The sequence below is a fragment of the Gopherus evgoodei genome, chromosome 10 (assembly GCF_007399415.2).
Source record: "Gopherus evgoodei ecotype Sinaloan lineage chromosome 10, rGopEvg1_v1.p, whole genome shotgun sequence".
In the NCBI taxonomy this organism is placed as follows: Eukaryota; Metazoa; Chordata; order Testudines; family Testudinidae; genus Gopherus; species Gopherus evgoodei.
In genome coordinates this window covers 3,474,949-3,499,475 of record NC_044331.1, presented here as the reverse complement: position 1 = coordinate 3,499,475, position 24,527 = coordinate 3,474,949, and the positions used below count along the sequence as shown (strand labels likewise).

Below are 24,527 nucleotides of genomic sequence, written 5' to 3'. Positions count from 1 at the left end.
GTCTAAGTCTGTTACGTCAACTCTATTACCTTTATCAACCAAACTTGTAATCTCATCAAAACAAGACATCAGATTAATTTGACAGGATGTATTTTCCTTAAACCCATGTTGATTTGCATAAATTACATTACTCTCCTTTATTTCTTTATTAATTGAGTCCTGTATCAGCCGCTCCTTTATCTTGCCCAGGATCCATGTCAAGCTGACAGATCTATAAATTACTCAGATCATCCTGTTTACCCTTTTTATAAGGTAGGTCCTGTTCAGGTAAAACCATGTTTTTAATGCTCTAGGAGAACACAGTTGTCCCTGCATCCCTCAGAGCGATTAGATGTTGTTTTGGTTATTGAAATGTAACTTGAAATATTTTGTTTTCTGTGCATGCACCTTTGTGTTTCAAGCCCTCTCCCTGTGTGCAGAGTTCAGCTGCCATTCAGGGATAGTGCAGCGTGTTACCAAGCTGAGGCGTACTCTGTGCTCTCCTCTGTTCTTTCTTCCTACTGTTTTCTTTGATCACTTTTAGGCTGCAAGAGTAGTTTTGCTCTCCTCATGTGGAAACATAATTGTTTAGAGAGGCTTTCGCTACTGCACAGTTCTCCCGTAACTATTAGCAGCACGGTGAGGTGCGCTGTCCAAGTTCTCAGCTCTCCACAGAAGCAGGGCAAAAGCAGTTTAGAGCATTGGTTTGGTGGCTGTTTTAGTTAGAGATGCAGGGGAATTTGGATGCTTACTTTAAAGTGGTTATTTGCAGGCCAGTAATTCAGATTGTAGACAAGGCCCCTTTGATTCTCTTTAAAGGTTCAATTATTAACCCTGGAAAATCAGCTGCAGTGTATGCCCAGTGACACAGTCAGCATGGCATTTTTATAGGCTTTTCTGTGTTGACAACTTCAGCTGCATCCGCTGTGATCTAGTGGAATTTGTGGGCACTCCCTGAGTTCCGGTGGACCATTGGCATTTTGGAAGAAGCATGTTTGGTATGTCAGGCAAAACTTGAAGGTGTGTGTTTTGCCTGATTTTCCTGGTAGATGAGGTAGCTTGGCCCAGGGTTATGGTTTCTTGAAGAATGTCACCTGTGTGGAGTTTCTGAAGTATAATTCCTCTGGATTTATGGCCATGTTTGAAGGACTGTCAGAGAGAGCAGGGACTCACTCATCCCCTCACTCCCATCCCCACTGGGGATGTCTATGGATCTTGGAGCACCTGCATGGAGGATTTTGCTGCCTTGTCACTGTGATCTCTCTCTGGCTCCCTTTCCTCTGGCAACACATCACTGCAAAGCCCTGCTGGCTTTGGGTATTGGTCTGCAGTTAGGTACTATGCTCTCCACTCACACCAAGAGGAAGAAAGAAGAAGATCTGACTGGTAACTAAGATGCACCTGAGCAGCATTTATGTTACATGCTGCCTGGAATTCCATGGGTTTGGATGAGTATCCTCAGCTCTAACACCATTTAGTTGACCTCCAAAATCCCACCTAGCCACAGTCAGGCATCATTCGTACAGAAGGGTTTCTGAATGTTAGAGAGGAAGCTGGAAGGGAAGGGGGTGGCATAGCTGCTGCTCCCCATGTTCCTTGGGTTTGTGGGCCTTCATTCCTCGGTTTCTGTGGCATTTCTCCCTTCTGCATCTCACAGTAAAAGGGCATATTTGTCCCAGAATCTTGAGTGAATTTCCCTGCCTTGTTGGTAGAAGGCAAGCCCTATTTTAAAGCAGGTTTTAATTCTGTATAAGTTCTGCTTATGCCACAATATTGGCTTAACATTACCACTGGATAAGTCAGCAAATGTGGAAAAATCTACTATATTTCTTACCCATTTTTCTCACACCTTTGGAGATGCAACTGAGGCTATGCTGCTATGTTATAATGATTTATTGGTGGCTTGAGAAGCTGAGTTTTTAAATATTGCATCTTTGGGATGCTGGCAGTTTTGCTCCCTATAAATCGTAACTAGTATTTCTTAGCCCTTTTATGCCAGCTGCTTTCATGCATTCAGAACCTTTTCCGTGCAGTAGCCTACGAAAATATTGAAATGATGCCCAGAGCAACACCAGTATATGAAAGGGAAAACTTTAAGATGTTTTGTAACTATTTTTGAATGGAACCTGCCAAATCTTAATTTTTCCAGTTTACAAGTAAGAGCCTCTAACCATCTATTTGCTGTCAACTGCTGTTTGTTTGGAGAGGGATTTTATTAGTTTTTTCCATCTCATATTCCTGTTCTTACAAGTAGTTTGCTGAACTTCATAAATGTCAGCTTTCATAGTCGTTTGGTAAGCAAGTTATGATTTAGGATTTAATCAAAACTGAGCAGTCAGTGTCTTTAATCAATCTGAACAGAGCTCAACACTAAGGAAACAGAGACTGAAAAACACCGAATGCATCCCAACAGTCTTGAAAACAGCCATATTTCCAACAGAATAACTACCGGGGATCATTACGACAAACAACCCTCACTAAAAATCCCAACCCTAAAAGCCACTTGTCTTTTTAAAGATAAAAAAGGCTTGGGCAATTCAGAGTTTCAAAGCAGTTCTAAGCTTTATCTCACTAAGTTTTAAAAATAAAGCAGGGTCAGCCACTCAAATGCTGGAAGCTTGAATCATTAAGGACTGGCTTGTGACACTCTTACGGACATTGAGTAACACCTTATTCCTCAAGCAGCCTCATTGACTTCAGTAGGACTATGCATGGAGTGAGGTACTATCCAAGTGTATGTAGGGATAGGGTTTGAGTCTGGTTTCTCCTCCCGCCATGTGGGTGCAGAGTAGCTGGAAGGCAATTGTGGTTCTGCTTTTCACCTAACTGATGGTGCATCAACATTTTTTTGCCATGGACAATCTTCCAGAAACTCTGGGCACCTGGGGGCACCCAGAGAGGTTCTCAAATACCTGATTCATATACACAGTCAAAGCAGCAAAGAGTCCTGTGGCACCTTATAGACTAACAGACGTATTGGAGCATGAGCTTTCGTGGGTGAATATCAGCATGCGTCTGACGAAGTGGGTATTCGCCCACGAAAGCTCATGCTCCAATACGTCTGTTAGTCTATAAGGTGCCACAGGACTCTTGGCTGCTTTTACAGATCCAGACTAACACGGCTACCCCTCTGATACTATACACAGTCAAGACGATGCTATGTGTCAAGGTAGACATGAAACTGAAGACAGGGGTAAGTCTCTGCTTTATGTCTCACCATTGCAAACAGGGTCTTGCTTTTCAAAACCCTATGAGCCCCACCAACTGAGCTGCAAAGTATTCCAGTTATGTACCTTGGAAAGATGAACAAATGAATTCATCCCTGTTGGACTGGAACCCATTCTTCCTGCATGTCTAGGCATTTGAAAACCAATTCTTAGACTAACACAAATGACCCCATCAGTACTGCCCTCCAAATCAACACATGAATTATTCTTCTTTCCCAGTCAATTCCACACACCGTACCGCTTCTTGGGTCCCTTCCACTGCCGCTGGCCCTGGTTCTTGTCACAGTGCAGGGGAAGCTATCGCCTGGCTGCTGTAATCCCAGTAGGTAAGCAGCCAAGGGAGAGTTTGATTCTGTTAATGTGTGATGAATGAGACCTTTGGATTTGCACATCCATTTCAGTATGGTTAATCTGGTTCCCCTGTGCTGGGCATGGCATGAGTAGCTAGGAGGTGTTTGGACCTTGTGGTGTTCAGTGAGCTTCACAGCGCTCTGCCCAGAGTCTCTGTCTGGGATGCTCAGCCCTTAAAGGCACTGTTCCCAATACCACAGGCCTGCCTGAATCCAGCAAGGAAGGCTTTAAACTAGCAAGGATGCTCATAGCTTCCAGGACCCTTCCCTGCCTTCAATACATCTGATCTAGGGCCCCACTTTTGCTCACTAGCAGGTAAGGTGATGATCTGCAGATTCCTGTGCATAAATAAAAAAAAATCAGTGCATCCAATGTATGGTTGGAATTTTAAATGCAAAGAAATCAGGGAAATCAGTTACTGTTCCCATGGCAACCGTAAATGTGCCACATTGCACATACGTTAACGCATAAATAAAGTAACTGCTAGCTCATGCAGGGGTCAAGTGAGGCTGCTGCAGGAACCAGGCATTTACATTTCCTGATTTCTCTGAATTTAAAATCTCAACCATAAAGCTCCATCAAGACAGGTTATTTTGCATTTAATTTATATTACACTCTAAAACAGGCCTAGCTGCTGTGGAAAAAGCAAGTCATCCTGATGGAAATGATCTAGTATCCCCTTTCATTTTGGCAGGATTTCTTAATAGCTAACATGATCAGAACAGTGTTAATGATACTTGCTGCTCAGTCAAACTGATATGGGTCATGAAAACCAAATTAATTGGGGTTACACCTAGAGCAATACCCTGCTGAATAATTAAGAAGTAAAACAAAACTTGGAGTAGCTTGTTGATGTGTTTGAGCCTAATTACACTGTCGAGTGTTGTCGAATTCCATCTCTAGTGGTGAGAAGTGGTATAAATGAGTTTAGGAGAGACCTAAACATTTTTATGCAGGGACACTGGCAAATCAGAGAAGTCGGGTTGAGAAACTTGAAAGAGACAGCAGGTTTATTGAGCCAATTGACCATTTCCTGGCTGGCAATTCCCTGCACCTTTTGTATCATATAAGCAGATTATATCTGATGCTAGAGAAGGTAAGGGATGACTAGGAATATAGCGCATGCAATGTAGCTGCATATTTTAAGAGGAATATATTTCACCCCAAACAGGTGCATGTGCAAGCAGCGTATATGCACAGGATGGCCCCTCGGTTGTCCCTGCCCCCACTACCATGACCTCACATGCCTGGTGAGGTCACAAAGGCAGAGGCAGGGTGGCACGTTCTGCAAAATGGCATCCTCCGTGCATGATACCAGAGAAAACCACGTACCAGAAAGGACAGACAAGTTCTCCCACAATTCACTGGGAAAGAATTCCTAGAGCGACTAATTTTACTGCAGCCTTAAGAATCAGGGAGATGTGCCCCAGAAGTCCTAGTGCCACACATAGGCACGAAAACTAGGGGTCCACACCCGGGGCTCTGCTCCTGGACCTGAACGTGGGGTCCCGGCTGCCGGCCCCATGCCAGGGGTCCTGGCTGCTAGCCCTGCATCTGCCTGCAGCTGTGGTCCTAGCCTCAGCCCCCTTACCCCGTCCATGTTTCCTCCCTTCCAGAATCATGGCCCTGTTCCTGGCCCCAGCTTTTGGGGGTGGTGGGGCGCAGACAGGGGTAAGGGGGACTGTGAGGTAAAAAGTTTAGGGACCACAGCTTGACAGTTTGGCTAGCTGGCTTTCAGCAACCCCACTATAAACAGTGTTTCAGCGCCACTGGTGCCACACACATGTGAGTGCCACACCCTTGTGAACAGAGCAGCTTGAGTGTTGTCACACTGCAACTGCTCTCACTCGAATGCGGAGAACTCGGGGTCACACTGCAGTGCAGGCATACCCTGCATCTTGAAAGGAACAGCTTACAAGAGCTCTCAGGACTACTTTACCTCTGATCAGGCTGCTTTTAGGAATATGTGAATAGCCATATTTGATCAGAACTGTGATCCATCTACTCTAGTATCCTGTCTTCCAACAAGGGCTGGTACCGGCTGCTTCAGAGAAAGGTACAAAAAGCCCTGTAATGGGCAGCAATGGGATAAATTTCCCATAGGGAAAGTTTCTTGCTTAACTCCATCAAGTAGAGATTCTCCCCTCAAGCAGGAGGGTTTATAGCCTTGCAAGCCAGTTAAAAATTCCTTCTGTTACCTGCGCCTGTATTTTCCACTCCATGCATCTGATGAAGTGGGTTCTAGCCCACGAAAGCTTATGTCCAAATAAATTTGTTAGTCTCTAAGGTGTCACAAAGACTCCTCCTTGTTTTTACTGATACAGAGTAACACGGCTGCCACTCTGAAACCTGCTATAACTCTGGGTGTTCTGATTATCCATACAAGGGTCCAGTCCTTTCCTGAATCTTGCTAAATTCTTGGCCTCAGTGGTACTTTGTCAGTGAGTTTTACAGGCTAATTATGCATTTTGTGTGTCGGGGGAAAAAGTATTTTCCTGTCATCAGTTTTAAATTCCCTGCCTTTCTCCTTTAATTTTTACCTTTATCAGAAATAATCTGAAATCAAGGATGTATATTTTAGGCCTCTGTTGTAACTCAGAGTTTCTGTAGTCAAAAACCTCTTTCCCCACCTGGGTTCATAGCAGTACTTCTGGACTACCTGTTTTATGGGTGAAGATGAGAAAATGTGGTACTCATGACATTCATGGAAATGTTTGGATCATGAATGTGGAGTATGAGAGGAAGACTTTAGGCAATCTGTTTATTTTTAAGCATATGTAGATAATAGAATTTGTTAGGGCCCAAAGCTTTATAGAGTGGTGCCTATGAAATGCAGAATGTATCATGGAGTAGAAAATCAGCCTTCTAATAAAATGTATCTAGTACAGCTATCTTTCATAGTCGCTTCTTAACTTCCTATTGTTCCAGTCACCCATTCACATGCTTGTTTGGAATAGTTCCAGGGCCTGTTATTACTTAGCAATCATTTTCAATCAGGCTGTATTCAAGAACAGTGAACGGTAGGAAAGTCTTCACTGACTTTCCTGAATTTATCTGTGCCTAGGTTTCATGCTGTTTAAAAGAAGATTATTCTCTGTAGTTACTGATCTTAGTGATCACGGTAGCGAATAGGACCTTATGGTGCACAGGCATTTGTATAAAGTTACCCTGTCCTTGAAGTATATGGGACTACACACGTGTAAAGTTTTGCATGTGTTTTTGTGGGATCGGGGCACTAGTAATTGCATCTTGCCCAAGAGTAATCACTACAGTATTCTAATATATTTTGTACAATTAATGTAGCAGATATTGTTTATCAGTATAGGAATTTTTCGTTGACACAAAGTCCTTTTAAAGATGGAAAACGAAAACCATTGTAAACAGCCATGAATCAGGTGTACCCGCAGCTGTATGAAACGCAGCAATTTAATTCCAATGAACTTTGTTATTAAAGAGAAAAAACTAACTGTTTGATACGCTGTTTTTCTTGTTTGACATCCCCTGTTGAAATCCCACATGAGCTATGTAAGCACTGGCAGAAATGAAACAAAATTTTATGATGCCCTCTGGAGTGCTATTTTGGATTTAATTTACTAACCTGCTCCTGAGCTCTAGTTCCAATTGCAAGGTCCTGTCTCATGTTACAATTTTTTGTTCTGAGGACCCATTTCAGAATAGTTTGTCTTCTCTGCCTGCATGAGAAAAAACACTGAATTTCTTTGCTTAGCAGGGAAGCTGGCTCCTGACTAAATGTATTGTACAAGGGGAAGGCATGGTGGAAAGTGAATAAAATCAGTGCAGAGTTTTTGTTAAGTTTCAGAGTAGCAGCTGTGCTAGTCTTTATCTGCAAAAAGAACAGGAGTAAATTTCTTAGTCTCTAAGGTGCCACAAGCTTTTGTTAAGGTGATTGCTAGGATCCACTGACGGGGGATGCAAAATTTGGGATTATCACCTATGTTAAGTGTCTGGTAATTTAATCTAAATTAGGAATCCGGACTTGGTACCTGTACAACCTGCAATGTCTGAGCATGTGACAATCGTTAATGAATTTATCCTTCCAGTGCCCCCCTGAAGCACCCACTCTTCTCCCCATCATACAGCTGGGAACTGAGGCACAGAGACTAAGTGACTTGTCTCTGAGGCTGGACAGGAAGTCTGTGCCAGAGCAGGGAATTGACCCTCAGAGTCCTGAGGGCCAGTCTGGTATACTGACCACAAGGCCGTAGATATTGCACTGATTACCTCTCTGCAATGTTGAACTCAAGAGGGCTTGAAGGAGCTAACCTGTTCTCAGGAGGTACCCAGTCCCTCATCAGAGCAGGCCCTTAATATCTACAATAAGGAGACAATGACGATATTAGTCTGCAGGAGGAAGAAGGCTCCCTGCTTTTCCTAATTCATTTGGAAAATGCACAGCTCCTTCTGTACCCAGCAGTAAACTTTAATAGGCTGCCGGGTTTTTTTATGAACAAGTTGGTTTCTCATTGATGGAAGCACAGAACAAATCAATCCTTTAGTGCCTAAGCTAATTAGAATGCAATTGTTCAATTACAGTGCACTGAGCAACCGTACAGCGCAAGGAAAAGGGGACCGGGGGGACATCCTGCTATACTTTTAATGTATGGCTCTGCTTTTATTTTTGTAATTATTCGGTCGAGTAGAACTAAACCCTTGGAACAGGAGACTGTCACTGAACAAATGTCTCCTGTTTTTACAAGAGCATCTTGCATTTGCTGCAGTGTCTACATCCGATTAATGTTTTGATTTAGCCTCAACATTCATGTAGCAACAGGAAAACATCATCCTGCGGCAATGTTCTATTCCGTTTGAAATCCGCTCTTCAAGGAGGCACCGGGAAAAGTGGATTCAAGCTGTAAACTGAATCCCACCAGTATCCTACGCCTAGGCCCTCATGCTCCATCTGCACCCAAGGATGGAGGAGACAGGAACCAGGTGGCTGTGGGTTGGCAGAGCACAGGATGGGGAGGGGTGCTGTCTGTGCGGCCTCTGCCTTTCACCTTCCCAGTGCACTAGCCCCTTTGCTGGGAGCTGTTGGGATCGGGCTCCGTGGGCTGGAAGCAGGCAGGCCGGGAAGAAGTGGCTGGACAGCGGCTCTTGGTGGCAGTTCCCGCCCTGACTCCCCATCCCCACAAGATTTTAAAGGGCCTGCTAAGAATTTGTCTGTTCCTCTTGTGCTGTGGGAGGTCCTCGCCCTGCATGTATGGCAGGAGCTGGCTCTGGGCATCCCTGAGTCCCCTGCGATCCCAGCGGCGTTGAGGCCGAAGCCCTGGTATCCCTGCTCAGGGGTGGTTGGAAAGTGGGGGATACAAAAATTCCCAGCACTCTCCAGTAGAGCAAAATTCCTGGTCGCTCTTGTCCCTGACAGCAGAATAGCTGGCAGGAGATGCCCAGGCCATTAAGGTCACTGCGTTTTATTATGGGTCAGGCTGTGGCTTTGATATCACAGTCCTGCTCTGTGAGCAGCGTGGAACCGTGTCCAGCCAAGGAGGAGTGTGACCCAGAATGATGTTGGAGGAGGGTGAGCAGGGCTGCGACCCTGCCTTCTTTTCGGTGATTGACTCTCCAGGGGGAGCAGACCCTTCTCCTCCCAGAGCAAAGGGATGGCCACTGTGAGAGGCCCTTGCGTAGCTGTGAAAACAGGAGGGAGGATTCTTGCTTGTTCCCCTTATGGCCCCGCCTTGCACGACTGCAGCAGCAGCAGCAGCACAACCTGGCCATGTATGTCATCATTCCGTGCAGCTAGTGAGGCGTTTCTTTCGAGCTATAAATTCCCGCCTGAGAGAGACTTAAATGAAACCACCAGTCATAACCCTCTCTAACCCAGTCCCCTGCGTGAGAATGACTCAAAGGGAAAAAGGTGAAATTAGTTGCTATAATACGAATGGAGAAAATTATAAATGTTTCTGGGACGTGCTTAATGCAGGAAACTGACCTTTAAAGATCAATACTTTTCTGACTATTATTACTATATTTTAAGAGTTTATAAAAATGTTTGTCTTTATGATAGATATGAAAGTTTTGAGAAATGCAGACAGCCTTATCTATGGCTCTTCCCCCCAGATATTGCCTGGGATGCTTTTATATATCAATAAACTACCTATTGGCCATTTTTGCTTATCAAGTTTTCTTCCTGTCTGTGTAACAAACATATTGAATGTCTTTCCTAGTTCCCTGGCATAAGCGCCAATCTGTGGCAATCATTTAAATTGAACTTTAGTGATGAAGTCTATCCCTATTCAGTACAGCAGTGGAGAAGGTGCTTAATTTTAAGCATGTACTTAAGTCTCATTCACTTCAAGAGGACTGAAGCCCACATGCTTAAAGTTAAGCACATGCTTAATTGCTGTCCTGAATAGGGCTGGTTTCCTGAATCCAGGTCTCATCCTGGGCTGGGGATTGTTGCTCCAAAGGATCTCTTTCACGCTGGTAGAATCACTCCACTGTCTTAGATAACTCTTTCCTTTTAGTCTCTATTAAAGCTGAGCTAATGTTTTCTTCTAGCAGCCAGTTCCATTTGGCATTTGCAGCATAGTAACGGGTACAGTTGGCTTCAGTAGAAGATGCTGGTGTGTACTGCCAATCAGACCAAGCCTATGGAGTATATGTTATATGCTGCGTGTGTTGTGTCCCCCTCTAGTGGTTGATCCACATCGAGGATAAAATCCTACTATTGTTACCAGCTAATGGAGCTTCTCCTTTATCTCATCTGCACAGATTCCTATTTTTTTGGCAAAGATGAGCCCTGTCACACATGGAGGAAAAAGCCAAGTTTCCAGTTCCTCCATTTACTGATTGAGGTGTTTTTATAATGGGTTTGCTGGGAAGAATCCCTTGTCCCCGAGACTTGAAGGCTTACAGCTCCTAGAACAACCAGCAGGGTAAGTTGCAGCATACATTTGGGTTAGAGTGAGTGCATGCTTAGTGAAAGGACAATAGAAAATCAGAAGCTGTGCTGTCCCTGAGAGTTTGTCTGGTTACTGGGACTCTGTGCTCTAGCTTGCCAGTACTGTTGTGTCTGAGTCTCTTGTCTTTCAATCCACTACAATTGCTCACTATTCCATGTGACTTCAATGTGAACAGGGTTAGGGTAGTGCTGAGCTCTTCAGCAAACTCCACCCCAGGTCACCAAGCACTCCCAGTGGTCAGGGCAGCCAGTGTGAATGAAGAGAGCACAGTGCTTCAGTAGCCAGGCGTAACACTCCTCTGCACTCCTTTCAGGGGACGGGAAGGGCAGGGTGATCATACTCAAAGTGGCAACAACCGCTAAGTGTGTATGAGGTCAGGTAGGCAAAATCTGCCTATGTTTGGGGTTAACAGCGCTTTGCTAAAATGATTCATTGAAATTTTGATGGGCCAGAATATGATTTATTAAAACAACCCACCAGACTGGAAGTTAACGTCCATCTGATCCCCAATGTGTTTGCGCCTTGTACGTCTTTTTTTTATGCTTATAATTCACCCACCATGTGGAACTCATAGAAAGCCCCTGGTGTTGAATTCGATAGCTGTTTATAAAGACAGTGATTGCGACTTGTTCCAGCTAGATTTGGGGAACTGGCAAACATTACCCCTTTCCGGAAATAAGGGCTTTTATTCCTTCCTGAAGTCCTGGTTCCATGTTGCCTGCACTTGCAGCAACAAACATCCAGCTTTATGTTAATGCTACTCAATAAAATTCTTTCAGAATCCAGGGAAATGGATTTTTAAAATCAGTTTTAAAGGCCTCCAGGGTCTCCACATAGTCTCACAGGCCTTCCTCTTTATTTGTCCCCTTACTGTAATCCACTCCACTTATGATGTATTGGTATAGTCTAACATCTGGCTCTCATCACACCTTCTGTTGACTCACTGATCAACAAAAGAGCTGAGATGAGTCCCAGATGTTTGTGTGTCAGTGTTCCATCAACCACATACTTTATGGTGGGGAATAAACAGAGGTGGGTTTTAAAATCAAGGGCTTAAATAAGTATTTGGGTTAGGATTGTGTAGGGGCTTGAGTGCATGTGTGTGTGTTTCTTATGGATTCCTCAGAGATATCTAAAAATCATTAAAGGCTGCATAAACCTGACACTGCTTGCCAGACTCTGCTCACAGCCAGCATGGAGCATACACATGTTCAAGACATGCCACTAATGAACAAATACGGTCTGTTTGTTGACTGTGCTTTGAAGGTGCCTCTTACCCCTTGTTTTGCCACTTATTAGCATAGTACTCATGACTGACTTTTTTTCTCCCAAGTGCACCTTCTAAATCAAGACATAGCATGTCATTTCTTTAGGCCTGTGATGAGGGTACAGCGTGGAGATGGACATAGGAGACGGAAGTGTTGAGAGTCTCTGGGTTAGGCTAAAAGGGGTAAAAAACAAGGGTGATGTCGTGCTGGGAGTCTACTACAGGCCACCTAATCAGGTGGAAGAGGTGGATGAGGCTTTTTTCAAACAACTAACAAAATCATCCAAAGTCCAAGATTTGGTGGTGATGGGGGACTTCAACTATCCAGATATATGTTGGGAAAATAACACTGCGGGGCACAGACTATCCAATAAGTTCCTGGACTGCATTGCAGACAACTTTTTATTTCAGAAAGTTGAAAAAGCTACTAGGGGGGAAGCTGTTCTAGACTTGATTTTAACAAATAGGGAGGAACTTGTTGAGAATTTGAAAGTAGAAGGAAGCTTGGGTGAAAGTGATCATGAAATCATAGAGTTTGCAATTCTAAGGAAGGGTAGAAGGGAGTACAGCAAAATAGACACAATGGATTTCAGGAAGGTGGATTTTGGTAAGCTCAGAGAGCTGATAGGTAAGGTCCCATGGGAATCAAGACTGAGGGGAAAAACAACTGAGGAGAGTTGGCAGTTTTTCAAAGGGACGCTATTAAGGGCCCAAAAGCAAGCTATTCCAATGGTTAGGAAAGATAGAAAATGTGGCAAAAGGCCACCTTGGCTTACCCTTGAGATCTTGCGTGACCTACAAAATAAAAAGGCATCATATAAAAAATGGAAACTAGGTCAGATTACAAAGGATGAATATAGGCAAATAACACAGGAATGCAGAGGCAAGATTAGAAAGGCAAAGGCACAAAATGAGCTCAAACTAGCTATGGGAATAAAGGGAAACAAGAAGACTTTTTATCAATACATTAGAAGCAAGAGGAAGACCAAGGACAGGGTAGGCCCACTGCTCAGTAAGGAGGGGGAAACAGTAACGGGAGACTTGGAAATGGCAGAGATGCTTAATGACTTCTTTGTTTCGGTCTTCACTGAGAAGTCTGAAGGAATGTCTAATATAGTTAATGCTTACGGGAAGAGGGTAGGTTTAGAAGATAAAATAAAAAAAGAACAAGTAAAAAATCACTTAGAAAAGTTAGATGCCTGCAAGTCACCAGGGCCTGATGAAATGCATCCTAGAATACTCAAGGAGTTAATAGAAGAGGTATCTGAGCCTCTAGCTATTATCTTTGGGAAATCATGGGAGACAGGGGAGATTCCAGAAGACTGGAAGGGAGCAAATATAGTGCCCATCTATAAAAAGGGAAATAAAAACAACCCAGGAAACTACAGACCAGTTAGTTTAACTTCTGTGCCAGGGAAGATAATGGAGCAGGTAATTAAAGAAATCATCTGCAAACACTTGGAAGGTGGTAAGGTGATAGGGAATAGCCAGCATGGATTTGTAAAGAACAAATCATGTCAAACTAATCTGATAGCGTTCTTTGATAGGATAACGAGCCTTGTGGATAAGGGAGAAGCGGTGGATGTGATATACCTAGACTTTAGTAAGGCATTTGATACAATCTCGCATGATATTCTTATAGATAAACTAGGAAAGTACAATTTAGATGGGGCTACTATAAGGTGGGTGCATAACTGGCTGGATAACCGTACTCAGAGAGCAGTTGTTAATGGCTCCCAATCCTGCTGGAAAGGTATAACAAGTGGGGTTCCGCAGGGGTCTGTTTTGGGACCGGTTCTGTTCAATATCTTCATCAACGATTTAGATGTTGGCATAGAAAGTACGCTTATTAAGTTTACGGACGATACCAAACTGGGAGGGATTGCAACTGCTTTGGAGGACAGGGTCAAAATTCAAAATGATCTGGACAAATTGGAGAAATGGTCTGAGGTAAACAGGATGAAGTTCAATAAAGATAAATGCAAAGTGCTCCACTTAGGAAGGAACAATCAGTTTCACACATACAGAATGGGAAGAGACTGTCTAGGAAGGAGTATGGCAGAAAGAGATCTAGGGGTCATAGTAGACCACAGCTTAATATGAGTCAACAGTGTGATACTGTTGCAAAAAAAGCAAATGTGATTCTGGGATGCATTAACAGGTGTGTTGTAAACAAGACACGAGAAGTCATTCTTCCGCTTTATTCTGTGCTGGTCAGGCCTCAGCTGGAGTATTGTGTCCAGTTCTGGGCACCGCATTTCAAGAAAGATGTGGAGAAATTGGAGAGGGTCCAGAGAAGAGCAACAAGAATGATTAAAGGTCTTGAGAACATGACCTATGAAGGAAGGCTGAAGGAATTGGGTTTGTTTAGTTTGGAAAAGAGAAGACTGAGAGGGGACATGATAGCAGTTTTCAGGTATCTAAAAGGGTGTCATCAGGAGGAGGGAGAAAACTTGTTCACCTTAGTCTCCAATGATAGAACAAGAAGCAATGGGCTTAAACTGCAGCAAGGGAGATTTAGGTTGGACATTAGGAAAAAGTTCCTAACTGTCAGGGTAGTTAAACGCTGGAATAAATTGCCTAGGGAAGTTGTGAAATCTCCATCTCTGGAGATATTTAAGAGTAGGTTAGATAAATGTCTATCAGGGATGGTCTAGACAATATTTGGTCCTGCCATGAGGGCAGGGGACTGGACTCGATGACCTCTCGAGGTCCCTTTCAGTCCTGGAGTCTGAGTCTATGAGTCTATGAGTAGTACCTGTCTCTCTGTTTCAAAGTCACTTAGCAAGATAAATGGCTCTTCGAAGCTGGCATGTCCACAATAAATGTCAGCTGTTACTGAATCTGAGAGCTTCCATAGCTCTCACTCCTGCAAGGTCTTGAGTGCCCCCCATACCAGTGGACAGCAGTGGGAATCATGAGAGCAATGAGAGTCTCACTACTTCATAAAACCCAGGGTATTTTGCTGGCATTGTATTCTCGGGCAGTTCTCAGACACTTCAGCATCTTTGCTAGGGTTGCCATCTAGTCTGTTGGCAGGGATGAAGGGACTATCTATAAAAACTTTGGCAGTTTGACTGAATCAGCATAGCACAGCTCCTGTCATGGCATCGTCCTCCTGAAACACAGCAAGAAAAATTCTCCATGACCATCACCCTGTCCATCCTGATGTTTGCTTGAGCTTGAGACCTGAAGATGTTGGAGTGGATTTCTCATTTTGGTTTCCAGCCTTGTCTACACTACTGGGGTTAGTTATGCTATTCCTGCTACACGAATAACCTGGAGTTGACATAGTTTAGGTCAATTTACCGCGATGTCTTGACTGCGCTGTGTCGATGGGAGACGCTTTCCTGTTGACTTCCCTTATTCTTCTCGGGGAGCTGGAGTACCGGAGTCGACTGGAGAGCACTCTGCCATTGATTTAGCGGGTCTTCACTACACCCACTAAATGGACACCTGCTGCATCGATTGCAGCCGTGTCGATCTCCCGATAGTGAAGACAAGCCCAAAGGAATCACAGGCAGTGTACGTCTCTGTTAGCTTGTCAGAACCTCTGGTTTTGAGTCCTTTGATACGCTAAGCACTGATGTCGCTTTTGTGCATCACTTTATCTAAAAAAGAATCTAGTTTTCATCATCATGGATTTGGGTTTTTTCCCTGCATGACAATGAGATAGAAAGCCAGCTATTGTAAGCCTCTGTGCAATTCCCCTTTTCTTGAGAAACCTCTCTTCAGAATGCCCTCTGCCAATATGTATTTTAGACAAAACAGTTTTCCAGCCTGCAGACATTTCAATCCACAGTGAACGTGCATTTGGAGAAAGCAGCATATCAAAGAGCTGAGATTTCTCTCAGGCAAATGAATCTGTTTTCATCTGGTTTTCTTCTTTGATGTTGTCTAGATGTCTAGATGTTCAGGGGTCTACGTTTTCTTTTAATAGTTCTGTCTCTGTCAGAGAAACTGAGCTTTTTTTCATTCAAACTTCCTTCCAGAAAGCTACTGAGAGTTCCTTCCGCTGGAAGGTATGTTCCTCAGCCTGTGTTGTTTACCAAACTGTGCAAGAGGCTGAGGAATTCCAATGATGCTCTGAAATGCATTCTGACACATTACGTGCCTTAATGACTCAGCATTCCCAGCTGTAAAAATGCTAACTTAAACAACTGATTGTCTGTGTCCAGCATTGGTCGTTGCAGAGATTGAGACCTTCCATAAAACCTGACTCAGTGATCATTGGAGACTGAAGGTGGATGGATCTCACCTCAGTCCCCTGCCCTTCCTAATGGAAAGAGGCCTTTAGGGTGAATTGATCAGACATATTCTATTATTGGACAGACTCTAATCTATCCCACATATGTGGTGCTGAGAACCATGTGGGAAAACGCATGCAATAACATGCATTTACCGTGCACCTTCGGCTGTCTCACCTGCATGCTGCTGGAACTAATGCAAACCACTGAGAAGCTTTAAAAATGACCACAATTTTACAACAACTTACCAGAGAAAAATGTCTTCGTTTACCCTCTCAGGCACAAAAATTACTCCTGCCTGAAGTGCAGAGGGGCAATATTGAATTCTGGATAGTGACAGGTGTAAAATCCAGTATCGTGAGATCGCTCAGGGCTAGAAATATGCACTTTATATCTTTGGGTGGCTGAGAGTTTCCAATCCCCAAAAGGTATAAGGCACAATGGGGCCTGGGTCTTCTTTGGGACTTCTGGGTGCTATTAGAAGAGAAATAATTACTAATAAATATAATGTGACACCCTGTGGGGATCAAAGCTGGGACCTCTGAGTCTAAATTTCTGTCTCTACAGCCTGGGCTGAAAGTCTTGGGTCAATCAGCTCAAGGCTGGATCAGACTAATAAACCTCTCTGCAGCCCAATCACTAGAGGGGGACAGAGTTATATTGAGTAAGTAGAGTTACATAAAATAATCCCCAAATGCACACTGATAAAGCCTTTATGCTGCACCATGATGTACTGTGTCTCACCTGATCATCATACTGTACATCAGCCTTTAGCAAACACTGCTTCCCTGAGATTGCCATCATTTGAGAGCATGTCCTGAGAGAGACATACATGTATAATGTAACTCTGATGCATTATTAACAGGCTACATTTTTTAATGGAATGTTTCTTGACAAATAAACACTTTTCTTGGTGACCTTCATCTGCTAGGGTGGAGAAAGTACAAATTCCTAATGCCACCCAGTGCTGGTAATAATACCAGCTGACAAAGCTCTGGAATGGCCCACTCAGGCATGTCCAACCACGAGGGTGACCACATGACCCAATTTTATAGGGACAGTCCCGATTTTGGGTCTTTTTCTTATATAAGCAGCAAAGAATCCTGTGGCACCTTATAGACTAAAGACGTTTTGGAGCATGAGCTTTCGTGGGTGAATACCCACTTCCTCAGATGCATGTCTGAGGAAGTGGGTATTCACCCACGAAAGCTCATGCTCCAAAACGTCTGTTAGTCTATAAGGTGCCACAGGATTCTTTGCTGCTTTTACAGATCCAGACTAACACGGCTACCCTCTGATACTTTTTCTTATATAGGCTCCTATTACCCCCCACCCCATCCCAATTTTTCACATTTGCTGTCTGGTCACCCGACCAACCACTGACAGTCTGTTCCAGCTGCTTGGATGTATTGCTGCTAGGATTGTAACAGAGGACACCGGTTTTGTGTGTCTTAAGTCTGAGGTTTTCCTCACTCAGAAATGTAAGTGCAGAAAATTGTGCCTGCACTTCTACAGGCTGGGTTGAGGCTAGCCAGGGGTTTGGCCAGGGGGTCTGTTCTGGACCTTTTTATCTACTCACCTGGCCTCTCCGGGTAACCCTTCGAGGCTGTCAGCTCTTCAAGAGCTTTGCTTTCCAGGGAGAAGTACCCATTACCCAGCTCACAAACTGCATGCAGAGGCCCCAGGTGTCTGATCCAAAGAAGTCAATGGAAAGGCTCTCATTGAGTTCAGTAGACTTTGGATCAGGCCCCATAGGTCTATGGTGCCTATCATCTTATCCAAGTGCTGTGTATTATCTTCTCCCCTGTCAGCTCTGCATATTCCCCATACTCATTTAGCAAGCTTTAGGATGGCTTACTGTGACCTTTCCTTTCTGTTCTTGGGGAAGAGACAAAGAACTCATGGGAAACTTTTTGCCACAGTTGCAACAATTTCTTTGGCCCGTTTCTTACCTGATACAGGCTGGGTTCCTGATTTGCTTTTTAAACATATTTTTAAACCTCTAATTTTCCTTTATTGTGTTTGTGCACGTTTTTGTCTTAGCTTAGGATGCACAAAGCTTGAATATTTTGTTCTCAGAGTCAGCTGCATGAGCAAGGTTTTTACAGGCTACTAAATTATTAAAGGGAACTCAGTTACTCACTAAATATTATTGCTTCTGTGCTGTCAGGGAGAATATCACAGTAATATTTTGTTAATTCAAACATCTTTCTCTTTCTCTAAGGCTGTTGATGACAGGCAAAAATCTTGCATAATCTATTGAGGTGCTCGGTATAGAGGGAGAGGTAATTAATTTTAGCAGTAGCAGAAAGTACATGTGGTGTCTGAAGAAGCATCAGGAAACAGAACCTAAGTGTCTCTGATTGCCACTTCATTGATACGTTTAAGGAATCATCGGATAATCAGTTTTGGAGGTCACGGATGAGATTTCAAAATGCTAAGGATGCCGGGATAGCTGCTGAGCAGGTGAAATTCACAACTGTCATCTCTTGGAAAGTATAAACTGCTCAGATTCTAACCAGCATGTTATTAAAACAACAAGAACAACCGTCCCTATGTGCTAAACCTATCTAATTACTGAGTTTGTTCCGTGGAGATTTTGTTTAAAGCTCCGCTACAAACCAGCTTCCGATTAAGAAAATCCAAGGGCAGGTCTTGTAACAGACCTAGTTTAAACTCCTCATTTCTTGGCCTTTCAGAAAGTATTATCTTTGCCAGCCCACACCATCCACTCTCACAAAGCAGCATCACCTGCAAAAGTAAAGTCAGCCCTGAGCAGTCAGTTTGCTGAGAAACAAAGTCCTCCTGCTTTTCAAAGATTTGATACCTAAACCTTGTCTTAGCTTGAAATTTTCCCCCGTGTTCAAGAGCACTCAAGGTTGAACCTAACGTTGGACACGTTTTTAACAAGGCTGCACCCATTCAAGGTAAGACACCATGACAAATTGATACCAGAATGGCTTGTCTCTGCAATGATTCAGTGTGTTCAAATTTACCTGCTTGGTGTCAGAACTATTGTGTGCTTAGGTAGCAGAGACACCTAGGGCCTGATCTTCACCCCAGCAGAGGCCAAGTAACTGCACCGTGCACTGTGGCCCTCCTGGAAGGCAAGGAAGGACTCCTCCTCCTATGCCATGGAGCATGTTCAGAGCCTCTCTGCAGCCACTGCTCAGCCTTGTGGATGGACCGGAGTAGACTCCATGGTCTCTGTGAAGATGTGGAAGAAGGGATTAGGGTATCTGGACCAGTCCCTAGCCACCCTACTCTGCATACCTGCACATATGGGGATGCCAGCGAGCTGGGTGCTGTGCATGGGGATTGCACCTTCTGTGAAAATAAAGCCTTCTCTGGAAAGGGCGAGCACATTCCCGCTCCCATCTCGCCAGGAACACGGTGTTTGTGCTGATCCAGAACTGCAGCAAGATCTACTCACCAGGATTGTAGCAGCTGAAAATAGATCAAATCAAAATTGTTCTCACTGGAGGGTTTAAAATAACACTGAGATACGCTTGCTGGCATGCCTTCCCAAGGTCAGCCCAGGCTGTTATTTATTAGGAGAAGTTTCTATATCATCCACCAGGCAGTTCTTTAAAATAGTATCGTTTTATGTGAGAGTCCATATAAACGTTAGATTTACAGTGATGTCCAGCTGCTTAACCAGCCAGCGACAAGATTGCTTGTGTTCTCAGGCAAATAGAGGTGTTATTTTTGTGTGTTCCTCTGTGTGTGTATGAGACTCGCGATACTCCCACAGCAGTGCTGCAAAACAGGAACAGGCAGCCAGCAAGCTCAGCCTAAGCAATCAAATTGTATTGGGGTGAGGAGCATTTAAAGATGGTCTGTTTTGCACTGCTGGGCATTGCGTCACTGCTTGTAAGGCAGAGGTTTTTGCATTCATGTAGCTGAAGTACACTCTGTGAATTTCTGGTCCTGCCTTTGAAATGGGGGTTCAGTCCAGCACAGTGCCAGCATAATGTTCTTCACTGCAATCTCACGCACCCCAGGCTCCTTCCAGCCTTGCAAAACCACCAGCAGAATTTACCAGCGCAGGCACAAAATCTATTTTACTGACCTTTCAAAAACCTTTACCCACCCTGTGATGCCCCCTGGGGAACCCAGGCTGTGAGGCCCCTTGCTACCACCTGCTCTTAGCGAGCAGGAGCTTATCTGTGCCTGCCAGGGATCACTTCCCTGACTTCCCCAGCCACAGGTAACTCAAGTAGTCCGTTCACAGCCTGGATACCCCAGGGATGATCCCGGAGTAGCCCAGGGAGCATCATGCTGTCTCTCTGCAGGTTAGCGATAAGCACACTGCAGCCCCAGAGCCCCCCAAGCATCCCCCTGCAGCGTCCAGCCCCCTATCCACTGGTCACTCACAGAATGACCAGCCCCACAAACTAATGACACCTCTAAACGCAGCCCTACTCAGCGCACGGCACTTATACTTGCTTTCTCGATATACAAATCTATTTAATGAAGGACAGAGATTCAAATGACAGCAATCAAAATGCTGGAAACAAAGGGTTACCTAGAAAATGAAATTAGCAAGATGCCTTCTTGTCTGGCAAGGACCTGCTCAACCAAAGTCCTTCTGACCACGTTTTTCAGCCAGGAGGCTGAGACCCTTCTTTCATGAGATCAAGCCTGCTGCCAGCTTGTCCTCCCAGATGTAGGATGCCAGGGCATCTTACTGCACCCCAGCTATATCAGCTCAGACCTTCAAAATCTTCATCTGAAAACAAGGTTGTCGTCTCCGCCCCCCCGCCCCCCTGTTTATCTCTTCTAGTTCATTTTCTTTCTACAGTCCCCCACAAGCTCTTCCCTAGCATTCGACTCCATATACTAATAGACTTCTATTGTAAGACGCCCGACACGCAATGATCAGCTAGTGTCTTCCACCACCTGTTTGAAGAAGTCTGTCTCAAGGCACCTACCTCTGAGTGACCTGCTGTTAACTACAAGGCCATAGGAACATAATGCCCCACATTTAGACATAGTTCCTTCCCCAGTCTCCACACATACATTTCACAAAGATATGATGACCAGTGTGATACAGGCTTTCAGGAGACACCTTACATGGTCCCCTTTGGTGAACTAGAATGTAAATGCCAGACCTGGGGATTCCTGTTATCCGTATGCTCCCTGTGCCCTCTGCCACTTGGTGTCTTGAGGTTCTTGAGTCACAAGCCCCTCTTCTGCTGGTGAATGGGCAGCTAGAGTTTTGCAAGGCTGGTTTATTCATTGGATGATGGAGTCTCATGTCTATGGTGACATACAAGAACTCAGCAAATTCTATAGGTGAGCACATACATGAGAGGTCAGACCAAAGCGGGAACCCACAAACACAGTTACGTGTCAGAAAGACGAGATTGTTCACAACCATTGCAGACCCCTGTATCTTTGTTTTGCACTGGTCACGTTTTTCACATAAGGCGTTAATGTGCCTTGCTTTAAAGTGGCTAACAGCAACATGACAAGACTGCCATCACCTTTCTCTGTCATGGGCTGTTGCTTCCCAGTTGCGGGGGTCAACCTGACACGCTTTGAAGTTTGACTGCAGTGTGTCCTTATGTCATTTGTACTGGCCACTATGAGAAGGGCTGTCTTGTTTTAGTTGACCGTATGAATGAGATTCCCAGACCAATGCAACTGAGATTTTATGCGCCCTCTTTGAATACCAGACATTGACCAACGATTAAGGTTTTCAGTGTTGGGTTTTCCCCTTTGAACTACAGGTAAAAGTGTTACTAAGAAGAACGTGCCAGTTGAAACGATGTTAGAGACACAAAGGTGCTTGGTCAGCTCAAAGGGAAGACGGAGCCAACACTGGATTTCAGTTACACCCGTATAAATCTGCAGAAGCACCACTGAGTCCAAGTTATCCCTGAGCCAGTGCGTGGAGAAAGTGGGAGTGGCTTTTCCTAGCCTTATTCATGGGCTGGGGCTGCAAGCTTGGCTTCTGACATGGACTACTAAAGCATTCCTCAGCCCTTGATTTGCATCCCTCGTGAGCCATCACCAGGGCGCAGAATTGCCAGGGTGTAAGTATGCTCTGATCACACCCCACCTGGTCCCCAGTGTGCCCCTTCCCTCTTCCAACCCTCTCCACACGCCCCTGGATTGGCCTCTTCATCCAGGGCTGCCATGGAGACCGCTCTGTGCCTGGCATATGATATTCCTGAGTGGGGGGACTTTAGGCTGCAGTACAGCCACTTTGTGCTATGCTAGCTGGCACAAGGGGGCCTAGGACAATGATGAATCCAGCCCATTGATTTTAGTGGTATTACTTCAGATTAACATGGCATAGTGGAATCTAGCTAAGGGTCTGTCTACACTGCAATCACAGTGTATTTAATCTAGCTAGCTCACATACTGGAGCAGTGAAATTGTGGTAAAACGGGCTTCAGCCTGAGCTGGACAAGCCCACCCAGAACCCTGGGGAATGGCTCAATGTAATGGCTTGGGTGGCCAGCCCATGCTGGCTCCTATCCTGCTGCGGCTTCACCACGCTGGTACCCGAACTAGCTCGATTAAAGCTCCATGTGGGGCTGCTCTCACCCCATGCCTGCAGTGTAGACATACTTGAATTGACCATGCAAAGACAAATAAATCATGTAGTGAGATCCTGCAGTGCCACTCGCAACCGACTAGGATTGCTGTGGCTGTGTGGCAAGCTATATTGTCACACAAGTGGGTTTTCCCCCCCAGTCATTACCAGCTAAACAGCTCAAAAAGTCTTCAAGGTGACGTCTGCTTTTCATGGCTCTGGGAGGGCATGGAGTCCTCGTTTTCATAAGTTACCATATGCAGCGTTCTAGTCCTTTGCTCTGCTGCATATTGTCAACATTAAATAACCTCTTTTTGTGGTTGCATCATAAAAATTCTTTAGATCTTGGAAGCAGACTGTGAATATTTGCATGTGTATATCTTTCATTTTCACCGAACAGGCTGGCTACCAGATGGGTGAACCAAATAAGCCTCCAACATTTCTATGAAAGTTAGACGTTTTCCTGTGTTGTTAACCGCAAAGGAAACTAGGTGGTTTTGAACCATGCTGAGCCGCTGCCAGCTCCTAACCTTAGAATATTTTCACGGGGTTGGAGGGAGGAGGGGCTGAGAAGGGTTTTTTCCTCCTTCAAAGCAGATGGTGGCATGGAATCAATCAAAGGCAGTTTCCAGAGTTTGTTTACTTAACGGTGAATATAATATGCTTTTATGGTCCCTTCACACAGCAGAAAGACGTACGCTTCCAGCCAGGCTAATGAGTTCTAGGAGCACTGCACAAGCAGAAGAGGAACGCTGTGATTGTTGTTATTTATTAGCATCAGCATAGCACTTAGGAGCCCGAGTTGTGGACCGGGACCAATTGAGCTGGGTGCTGTACAAACAGAAAGCAAAAAGCCAGTCTCTGCCCCAGAGAGCTTACTATCTACATACCAGATGTAACACACGCGATCAAGATTTAATTAAAATTGCCTCATCACTTTTATAGGGCCTAACTTACTCCCACAAGCTGCATAGGACAAGAGGTTTATTTTACAATGAATGGTGTCGGCTTTTTTAAAGGCATGAATCTTATACCATAGTTATTTTTCTAAATATCCCAAATTATATCGGTAGTATGGCCAAAAACTGTAGCTTTGTCTTTCAGACATAGGGGTCTCATTATGAAAATCTGTCCTCTATTAATTCATTAGAAGTTGATAAAAGAAACTTGGATCAAAACAGCTTTAAAATGTTCCTGATGACACCCAATAGTAAACGTCAGCCAGTGTGCCGGAAATGTAACCATAATTCTTTCTGCAAAATTCAACAACACAAGGCCTCCCCTCTGATATTAATTGACCTTTAAGTGGTTGCATGTGGTGTTTTCATGTGTTACTTGGTTCTGTTGTTTGAGCTTTACAGCTATTTGAAAAACAAGTCTTGTACTTGTTAACTGACGATGAACTGGTATGTTACATTGCTAAGGCTCAAATGTAATCTACAGATTTGTATCTAGTCCTGCATGTCTCTGCACCTGTGTGACCAATATAGGGCTGGATGTTATTAAAAACCAGTATGACAAAAAATTATAGTGGCAGTGGTCATGCTCGGTAGCAATAAAAGGAAAAATAGTTTCCATTATAACCCTACATGTGCATCACACTCTGGAACTTTCCCTTGGGGGTTAACATAGGCATGTTTGACTCTCCCCAAAGGTAATGTTATTTAAGTTTTGAGGGGGAGGGAAGTTGAGTAAAATCCCCTTCCACTGGCTTTTATGTTACTGGAAAGTTGAAACAAGCCAAAACAAAATAGATTTTTCCTAGTCTAAAATAAATAATTAAATAAAAATCCAACCGTTAAAAAAAAAACATTTTACAGCCAAGGTTGCTGATTACCTGGAGCTTAATCCCCCATGTCCAGGAGTTAATCCCCCATGATCAACTGCCACTGCCACTCTGTTTGGTTTGAAAACTATTAACGCTTTCTTACCAAAGAGATGGGAGGTTGAAGAGTTCATTCTGAGTTGGTACTGTAGAGAATT

General features: G+C 44.3%; 1 long non-coding RNA gene across 3 annotated transcripts in view; it reads left to right on the top strand.

Moving 5' to 3' along the window:
• Nucleotides 1-24,527, top strand: part of LOC115659209 — a 230,583-nt gene that overhangs the window by 11,590 nt on the left and 194,466 nt on the right. For 2 of the 3 annotated variants that reach the window (XR_004002480.1, XR_004002478.1), the window contains exons 2-3: nt 10,293-10,456; nt 21,733-22,038. This is a non-coding gene — a long non-coding RNA (uncharacterized LOC115659209). The remainder of the gene's footprint in view (nt 1-10,292; nt 10,457-21,732; nt 22,039-24,527) is intronic. The other variant, XR_004002479.1, reaches the window with a different exon arrangement.